This window comes from Hippichthys cyanospilos, chromosome 20, assembly GCF_059441005.1.
Source record: "Hippichthys cyanospilos isolate Australia breed blue-spotted pipefish chromosome 20, RoL_Hcya_1.0, whole genome shotgun sequence".
NCBI classification, from domain to species: Eukaryota; Metazoa; Chordata; class Actinopteri; order Syngnathiformes; family Syngnathidae; genus Hippichthys; species Hippichthys cyanospilos.
Window position 1 is genome coordinate 4,568,517 of NC_142388.1, and position 10,293 is coordinate 4,578,809.

General features: G+C 41.5%; 1 long non-coding RNA gene across 1 annotated transcript; it reads left to right on the forward strand.

Moving 5' to 3' along the window:
* Nucleotides 1–528: 528 nt before the first annotated feature.
* Nucleotides 529–9,829, forward strand: LOC148407016 (uncharacterized). The gene is made up of 6 exons (XR_015863765.1): nucleotides 529–751; nucleotides 1,575–2,492; nucleotides 2,576–2,695; nucleotides 3,877–4,007; nucleotides 8,933–9,037; nucleotides 9,473–9,829. It is a non-coding gene; the product is annotated as an uncharacterized LOC148407016 (long non-coding RNA).
* Nucleotides 9,830–10,293: the final 464 nt, after the last annotated feature.

Consider the following 10,293-nt stretch of genomic DNA (forward strand, 5'->3'; position numbering starts at 1 on the left):
ACACACACATTCATTCTTTTAATAATTTTCAGGTTGTTTTCAAGTATTTTCTTTTTTTCTCCAATATTGAAAGCATATTTTTAGATGGATCTTATAGGTATTATCTTTTATTTATTTTTAACTGCTGAGCCATATTGATGTTTTTTTTTCAGCTTTTAATTTTAATATATGGTGGTTTGTATATTTGTATAAGTGGTTTGTGTTTTAAGTCAAAATTCCTTTTTTTATGACTGACTTCAAAAGGTTTTCTTTTTTTTTAATTGCATTATTGTTCAAATGTTTTACATATTTTAGTTCAGCTTTTTTTCTTAGGTCACAATTCCCATTTTTTTTGCTTTTCAAACAATTTTAAGTTTAAGTTAAAAATCCCAACATTTTTTCTTTGGAAAAAATATTTTTATGGTAAAAATGAAAACATTCACATCAGCAACATTTTAGGTCAGTAGTCATGTGATCATGGAAAATTTTTCAAATTTACCTTACAATTTCCAATTTGAATTTGAAGTGCATTTTTAGTTAAAAAAATCCTTTTAAACTGTTTAAAAAAATTATTTCACCATTAACCCCAGCTGCCTTGATATGTAACTAGCATTCCAAACCAGCAAGATTCCTTCACCAAACCAGATGATTGATTTTTAACTATTTGATTGATAGGTCGACAGGAAGTCATCAGTGATTTCTCCAAGGGCCTCGGGTCAGACGTCGTTCAAAATCAATAATCCTCCCCAACAACGACGACAACAACAACAAGGTAGACGGACGCATTGATCCCGGGAAATTGTTGAAAATCAATAGGGTACTTGCGAGAAATGACTGTTTGTATGTTTAGCAATGTTTACAATCCGCCACCGGTATTTTCTTTTGTTTACATGCACGGAGCCTAATGTGATGACATCACACATCTTCATTTGCCTTGTCAAGCCCATTCTTGTTTTGTAATGACCTCTATCGATTTATTTGGCGCGCGCGCGCGCACGATCAATTCTTACCTGATTCCTTTCACTCTCAATTACGTCAATCCCCATTGGCCGGGCTGCAATAAACAATTGTACCATCATTTTTGAGGTTAGGGGGAATCGTAAGAAGCTTTTTTAATATAGAAGCTTTTTTACGACCGCGGAAAAGCTTATGACTGGATTTCAACGTTTTTGTCGACCTTATCGCATGTGATTGGTTGCATTTTGAGGCCTATGGCGAAGTGACAGCACTTTGAGCTTTGGCGACAAGCCGCATGAATTCATCCATGGCCGACCAAAGAAAGGCGAGGGTCTCGTTTCACTTCCTGGCCAAATGCCAACCGATAAACTCAGCCCTAGCCACCAGGCTGAAGCGCTTAATATTCACGCTGAGTAACTTCATCCAAATAGCAAAAGATTAACGCACATTTACGCAGCCTTCCGCGTGTTAAACCGCCGCCCGGTGCGTGCTATTACTTCCCCTCCAGAAGCCGGCGTCCCGGCCGCCTTCCAGTGAATCGAAATGACATTTTGCAAAATGCCCAATATAATAACACGCTGACTGGATGACTTATTGCAGACAAAAAGTGGACTTTTTCTTCCTGCTCTTTTGCCTAGCTTGACACGCTGTACTAGCTTGAGCCGCCCGCGTCCGATTTAAATAGAGAAAAGCCTCAATTTCCACTAAGCGTGAGCTTTCATGTCCAAAAGGAGTGAACAGTGGACACACGGTCTTCACGGGGGTAAGATACCAAGCCAAAAAAATTGCACAGAATAAATGCTGCACTAAAGGATGTTTATAGATGTCTTTTTTCATTAGTTTAAACAGAGGTGGGCAAACTTTTGCACCGTCAGCATTTGAGTTCTGAGACATACGAATGAGGTAATTCATCCAGAAAATGTTAAACGCATGCAATAATTATTATGGTTATTTACCTGCCCTGCCTCCTTTTGTTTTGTAGTTCCACAATTAACCACTTGACGGCAGCACAGTATTGTTGGCACTGTAGATATGTCTCAAAAAGAAGAATGAAACCAGGAAGTAGTGCTCCTTAAACTACCTTTTGAACATTAAAGTACGTCAGTACTCTTACATCCTGCTTTCTATGCCTATGAAGAGCAACAAGAGTTCATAATAATGTCCGTCTTTACCTGTCAATTGTTTCATATGATATGATACCATTTTTAATTTGGAAATAAACAGTATTTTCTGTGTAGAATAGAATTCCTTCTTGTCATTGTACAGAAGGTATCCAACAAAATTGGGAGCAAATAAAATAAAAACGAAAAACAAATAAGATATACAATATAATGACTTGAGCCTGAAGGTCTCTGCGGCCATCCAGGAGTCTGGTTAACAACTGGGGGACTGGCTCAACAAGGTGGACAATTGCGGCCTGCCTAGTCCCAGTAAAAACTGTGGAACGTCTCAAAAGGAATTTGTATGGGCCATCTACTCCAGGAAGAGATTTGAGCAGGTGTGAAGAAAGCGAGTGAGCACGACAGTGGGTCTTGGCAGCAGGGGACATGGACGAGGTGGGAGAGCACGTTGCAGGGCAAAGTCACCTGGTCAAACATCATGCGTGCAGACTTTCACCTCCAGTTCCTTGTCCTTGCAGCCTACGTCAACCTGCCGAGCCCAGCAAACCTCCACATGTGCGGGAAGCGTCAGAACATTCCTGTCCCATTGGAACATCTTCTCATCAGCTGCACAAAGTCCCCGGCGGATGCCCGCTAAGGTTGGTGCCGTGACCAGGTTCTTATAACAATATTCTTCGGTGCTCTTTGCAGTTACTTTTTAACACTTGTTGATAGCATTTTAAGTGTTGTGAATGCTCAAACATCATGTCTAGAGTCTATTTAAATAGGATATTTTTTCTATTTGCGGCGTGGTTTGGAGCATAACCCCCTCAGTTGAAGGAAGGATTACCGTATTTGTAGAATGTGCCCTGGTATTTACCCAAAGAAAAGGCATTGGCAATTGTGGCTCTCCTTCACCACATGCAAGGGCAGCATAATGCTATATAAATGCAAAAAAGGATACTGCGATGATGTCAGGGCCCCAGACAGAGGTCTCAAGTTCCACTTTGCCGCCTTTGAGTGCGCCGGGGCCAGCGTCCATGTTTGTTAACGAAGCGGACAGATGAGAAGAAGAGAAAGTGCGTTGTTGTTTAGGCAGCGCAGATAACAGCTCAATCACAGCGCTGAGCGGAATGCTTAATTGGGGTCATTATTATAGCGAGGACAAGAAGAAAGATAAGCTTCCACTTCATGATGCGCGGCTTGAGAGTCTGGTGAGGCTTGATATACATACGCAGTGCAGTTACTATGTGGTTAAAAGAAAACACTGTGGAATGAAGGTTAGTGTCAAGGAAGTACTTTGAAGTGATAGGCCTCAATGGAGAAAAAAGGGGAGGGGCTAAGTTTAGCATGGTTTTTGAGAGTCATGGAGAGTCTTTTATGCATGTTCTTCTATTAGAAGTCAAGTCGAGGAAGTATTTTGGAGGAATACATCGCGATGGAAAAAAAGGGGAGGAGCTAAGTTTAGCATGGGCTGTTAGTGAGAGTCTTCGAAGCATTTGCTTGTTTTGCAAAAAATTGGACTTGGAGTCGAACATTCAACACCACTCGAGAAGTAAAAAAACATAATCATATTGATTAATGTAATTTAATGCCCTTGGATATGGGAAAGGAGAGCCACAGTCTGCATATACGTTTTGTGACTTTTGTCTTATTTTTGTTATGTAAAATAATATAAACTTTGACTCAAAAGGCCACAAAGTGTAACATCTGCATTTTAAGCGTCAATTCTCCTCCGCACCAAAATGACTTTAGCTTCATCTTAGCAAAGTATAAACCGCCAACAGACAATAATGGATCAAATCTATTTTCTTGTTTCACACGCGCTAATTTGGAGCAGCGGAGACCTGCATGCGTATTCGTCAAGGAGACAGCAAGGAGTGCATCAATAAAAAAAAAAAAAAAAAACCTTAAGCTTCTCCCCTCACTCCCCCCCTGATGAATGGAGGTCCCTGAAGACGCTTCCATACGGTATGGGCCAATTTACAGCTTACTCTCACTGCGTTTACAAACAGGAGTGCTGACTGGCTGCTATGCATGAAGACATATCTGCAGAAACGGTGGAAATAGCAATGTTGCACTATACTGTAGAACTTATACACTGATACTGAAATTAAAATCAATTTGAACCCAGAATTTTAATTGGGGTTATTCAGAGACATTCAAAAAGGGCAATTCAAGTCCAAAAATGACAATTATATCATACAAATAATTAGTTGAAATAAGGATTGTACACGTTTGCAATCAAATTATCTGGGGCGTATAAAATAGAATACTATGAAAAATCTCTTGAAATTGAATTCACCTTTAAAGGGCGGCAGCTTTGTGCAGACTTCCATCTAAGATGAGTTTGAATGTGATTGGTTAGTTCAGAAAACGCCCATCAGGGGTGTCAAACTCATTTTTATCTTGGGCCACATTGTGCTTATAGTTTCTGTCAGAGGGCCAGAATAACTGTTAAGTCAAATAAATGTTCAAGTTTTTATCCACCAAAACATTTAAAAGTTGAACACAACTTGCAAGATTGATATTTTAGCCGGGAACATGAAGTCAAATCAGCATGTTGCGGGCCACATAAAATGATGTGGCGGGCCAGTTCTGGCCCCCAGGCCTTGAGTTTGACACCTGTGGTCTAGATGTAGGAGGTTGTGCACACGTTAGCAATCATTATTTCTTTTTTAGGGGTATATAAAATACGATTAAAAATCTTTGAGACTTTGAAATCCCCTTTTAAGGGTTGCGGTTTTGTGCAGACTTCTATTGAAGACAAATTTGAATGGGATTGGTTAATTCAAAAAACACGATCGCTAAGGAGGGTGTGCACACCTTTGCCATCACCTTAGTTCAGTAGTTTTGTTTTCAGTACTGAGCTGGACATGGTTATAGTTCACAACTGGTCTATTTATTTACCACTATCTAAAAACGGTTGGATCAAGTTAATCCAAATTGAATTGGTCAAATTGACTCATTTACATAAAATGTATCACGTTAAACGTGACATTTAAACAAGAGTGCGTAGAATCCTTCAATTTACTGTTCATTTGAATGATTTCCTTTTAATTAGGTTGATTATTATTTTCTTGAGTGCCCTTTCAGAATTAAATTCCTCACTTATCTTTACAGCTGCTGTTAATGTAGCCGTCAGGCAGTCTACGTGTCAGTCATTATCAGTAGTGGGGAGCAACACATTTAAAGCAATTACCGTCATCAACTTTTTCCTGCAATACATCACATCTACATGAAATACGCTGATCCACTTCCTCCTTCGCCACAACTCGTCTTCTTAGCACCAAGACTTTATTTATTGCTCATTTGTCAAAGGTAAACAAAATGTTCCTGGGCGGCGGCAAATTTACGCATCGGCGCTCTGCCGCTCGGCGACAAACAAATGATGCTGTCTGCAGAGTTCACCGGTGGCTGATTGTTGGCTTTCAGGGAAACTTTTATTCGTAATCAAGAGTAGTTGAACCTGTCCCGCCTTTCTCGGGAAGTCATTAATCCGCGGGAGGCGCACGCTGGACGCACATCGCTCCAACTCGCCGCTCTGTCACCACGGACAACAATGCCGGCTCTTCATTTGCCTCATAAATAAACTCATTAACTGGCTCCAGACAGCAAATGTGAATAATCACACGGTGCCGCACACATGGACTTGTGCATATATACATTAGCAGATGAAGAAATCCTATATTTACACATGTTACCTCCTGCTAGCCGGCCGCATGAATACCAATCAGCACAACCTCTGCGTGACAGCTTACGTACGGGATCATGGCCGGGATGAATAACCAGGAAGAACGGGAGAGCAAATAGACCAAGATGGAAGATAAGACCATCCCTGATAAGTTTAATCTTTTTTTTTAAGGGATTGTTTCAGGGTGAGGTGGTGGGAGAGTGGTTTGCATGTCTGCCTCACAGTTCAGAGTCTCGGGTTCAAATCTAGCCGACAATTGGGGTTGGCCGCAGTAAGCCTGCGACCCTTGTGAGAATGAGCGGCTATAGAAAATGGATGGATGGATGTCTTAGGTCCATACTCTGGAAAACTGACCAAATAAGCAAACAAACGAACCGTTTTTATATCAAGGGTCCTGGTAGGAGGACCCGGGGACAACCTAGGACATGCTGGATAAACTATGTCTCTTGGCTAGCCTGGGAAAGCCTGATGATGCCCCTTAGAAGAGCTGGAGGAAGTGGCCGGGCAGAAGGAAGTCTGGACTTTCCTGCTGCTTCTCCTCAACCTGACTCTACATCAGTAATCGCAAATGGATCGATGGATGGATGTGCTACAAAGCGACCAATCAACCAACTGACAAAACAAAAACAAATAAGAAACTAGCTACAACCAACCAACCCCCCCAAAAAATCATTTGACAAACTGCCCAATTAATCAACTGACTGAATGAGTAATCAGCATTTCAAAAAAACAACAATCATTTGGTCGACCAACACGTCAATCAAATTGACCAACTGGCCAAATTGCCGGCCATCCATGAACCTAATTGACCAATTAACAAACTAACCTACAGACTTCTCCACTGACCAAATACATAACTGAAAGTCAACCAACCAACCAACCAACCAACCAATTGAAAGCCAACCAGCCAACAGGCTTCTCCACTGACCAAAAAACTAACTGAAAGTCAACCAACCAACCAACCAACCAATTGAAAGCCAACCAGCCAACAGGCTTCTCCACTGACCAAATAGCTAACTGAAAGTCAACCAACCAACCAACAGGCTTCTCCACTGACCAAATACCTAACTGAACGTCAACCAACCGACCAACAATGAAACCAACTGACTCACTGTATATTCAGAAGGTCAAAACCAACCCGCCGACCAGGTGCAGTCGAAGCGCCAGCCGAACGCCAGGCAGCCAAGTGACAAACTCAGCAATGTTACCCTCCAAAATTAAAAAAATATTCTATCCATCACATCTGTAGTTGATGATAATTGGTTGTGCTTTTATCGCCGCGAGTCTCACGTCAGCAAAGCGGCAGCTGTAATAAAAAAAAAAAAAAAAAAAAGTGTGATATAGTTTGTTCAATCTGTGGCAACGCTCTAACTCGCTAGTGATTTGCTTTTTTGTCCTCTCAGCAAAAACGCTGCCTTCACTTGAAGGCCAAAAGAAAATAACCTCTGGGATTTAGATATCATACCAGAAGCCAATGTAGTGCAAAAGCCCAAAGAGAAGGGGTGTATATTCATTTTCTTTTTTTTTAAATCCGTTTGAACTGAGCTGTGTCTCTATTAGTGTGGACTTCCACGTAAGACTCATTGCATTGGGCGGTGGAGTGTGTGTGAGTGTGTGTGAGCGCAATAGTGTCAATAATAAAAGAGCCACAGTAGTGCTGCTCTTCAAATAAAGCATATATATTCTCTTTAATGGCCCGGCCTTTTATTGACTTTGGGGGGGAAATCCAATATTCTGCCTGCGTGCCAGAAAATCTTATCCCGCGTAACGTTCAGGACTGCTGAACGCGCCAGCTCGTCGCTGCAATTATCCGGAATTGTCCGCCCTCGGTCATCAAAGGCTTACAGTTGAACTTTTGAAAAGCCCGAGGCAACCGCTGCACAATCAGGAATTTGGCCTCCATATTTGGGGGGGGAAAAAGTGTAAAGTAGCATAATGGCACCGACAGGTTTGCCATCAACATTGGCTTATACCAAGGCTTGCCCCTGAGTCTTTTTCCTAGGGGTGTTGGATACTTTTTTTTTTTTTTTCAGATTGATACCAGTAATAGTACTCAAATCTCGGGTAGTCACATTTGACACCACTGGCACTTTTGATTCACAAAAATGAGGAAATAATTTTAAAAAAGCCCTACCTATTCCAGTATAGCATTTTTCTTAAAGTTTCATCATTTAACAGTAAATCAATACTGATGAAAGGTCCTTCAAGCCATCAATGTTGACTCTGGAAAACTATCAGACTATAACCTGGCTGCCATTTATTCTCCCATTCAATGTGCATCATTTTGCTGGTCGTGTTCCGACGAATCTAAAGTCAGTCTCACAATTTTCACAGAATCAATACTGATAAAAACTACTTCAATCTGGAAAATTGTTAAACCCTGACCTGGCTACCATTCTTTGCGTATCATTTTTTTGGTCAGAGTGGACAAATCTGAGTCAGTCTAGCAATTTTTCAGAGTCACTACCGACAATAGTCCTCTCCACTGGCCAAATTCCTGACTGAAAGTCAACCAACCACTGAAAGACTGAAGACCCTGAAAACCAACTGACCACTGAAAGACCGAAGACTCTGCAAACCAACCGACCACCTAAAGACTGAAGACTCTGAAAACCAACCGACCACTGAAAGACCGAAGACTCTGCAAACCAGCCGACCACCTAAAGACTGAAGATTCTGAAAACCAACCGACCACCGAAAGACTGAAGACTCTGAAAACCAACCAACCACTGAAAGACTGAAGACTCTGAAAACCGACCGACCACTGAAAGACTGAAGACTCTGACAACCAACCAACCAACCAAACACTAACCAAACACCGAAAGACTAAAGACTCTGAAAACCAACCAACCACTGAAAGTCCGAATACTCTGAAAACCAATTGACTAACTAACCACTGAAAGACTGAAGAGTGAAAACTTGAATCTGAAAACTGAATCTGCCTCGCAATTTTCCAGAGTCAGTAGTGACTAAAGGTCCTTCAATGACATGTTGTCACCATCTGGGTGAAATATCAGCTCCCTGCTGTCTTCTCTCAAGGCTATCCCGTTGGCGTGAAATGCCTTTGATTTAACGATCAAAAGGTTGATACGAAAGATACTCAGCCTCAGTACTCCCATTCCAACTTTTTTCTATCCATTGTGATGGCGAAAATGCTTAGTGAAGAGTGTCAAATTTTTGCCTTGGGAACTGTTGTTTGCAGATGACTTGGCATTGATGACTGACAGCGAGGAAGAGCTGCAACAAAAGTGGCTGTCCTGCCAAAACCTTATGCGGTCAAATTGACGGATGGCCATCCAAGATAGAAGTAAGCCTCGTCTCAACGGGCCGAGTGCCTGAGAGCAACCATGGATAAGGAAAAAAACAACACAGTCCTACGTTAATACACTCTGTGGTTGATTTTGAAGTTTAAGACCCACAACTGTAACACAATTGGCAATGTGTTGATCGGTGTGGCAGACACAACACTGGGCCAGCTAATCAATAGATGGAATGCAGAGCAGATCAGATGAAGAGTGCCGCAGTAAATAGCAGCATGCTCATTGGGACCGAATGAATGTGTCCTTGACTATTAAACACACTCCGGGCAGTTGGAATGTGAGTGTGTGTGCATGTGTGTGTCTGTGGTCCGCAGGCATTGTTTGTGCGCGCTTTGTGTGAATATTGGAGCTGCACTTGTTTAGGCCCCGGGCATTGTGCGCTTTTCCCTCAACATAAAAACGTCTTCCATTTACTCCCGCAGGATGAAGACGGTTGGACGAGCGGACAGCGCTGCAGTTGTTGTTGTCGTGAAGCAACGCATAAGAGGAGGGTAGGAAACGGACAAAAAAAAAAGATTTCCAAACTGGGTAGGGCAATTATCTGTCATCGGACAAAAGGGAACGTGACCAGCCAATTAATTTACAAACAAACCAGCTGACAAAAATGCAGAAATCAAACTATTAGATTATTGAATGAAAATAAACCAAGAGGACTATTAGAAGATGAAATTGGTGATTCTCAACTGTTTTTCAATTATGTAACCCTTGGGGAATATTTTTTTTCAGTGACGTACCGAAAAACAAGTATAAAACAATTTTGGATTAAAAAATGATGTCCCTCCGCACGATGTTCTGGAATTTTTTGTACGACGCAGTGCTGCCGCGTAGAAAACATGGCAGATCAACAAGTGCTTATGGAAGTTTGCCGGCACGAAAACCTTTATGAATCGGCAGAAAAGAACTACTGTGACCTAAATACCGTAAACAACTCCTGGAGAGCACGCACATTGGGGAGAGATTTTTAAAGAATTTCAATTGTTTGAATCTACTAGGATTTTCTACCACTGTTATACAGTAGCGTTTGTATGCTGTAGATGATGCTATTTACTGCCACCTATAGTATGGGAGAATAATGGCTGTGGTGGAAAGCTGCATTGAGTATAAAGTGCTGCAAAACGCTGTAAGATTCCGTGTGGAGCATCAAGCATAAACCAAGCTTCAGCATATTTTATTCAGCAACTTCAGAAAGTAGTTTTTGTAACTTCTGTTTTATTCCTGGCTCGTCTGCTGTAAATGTGCTTCA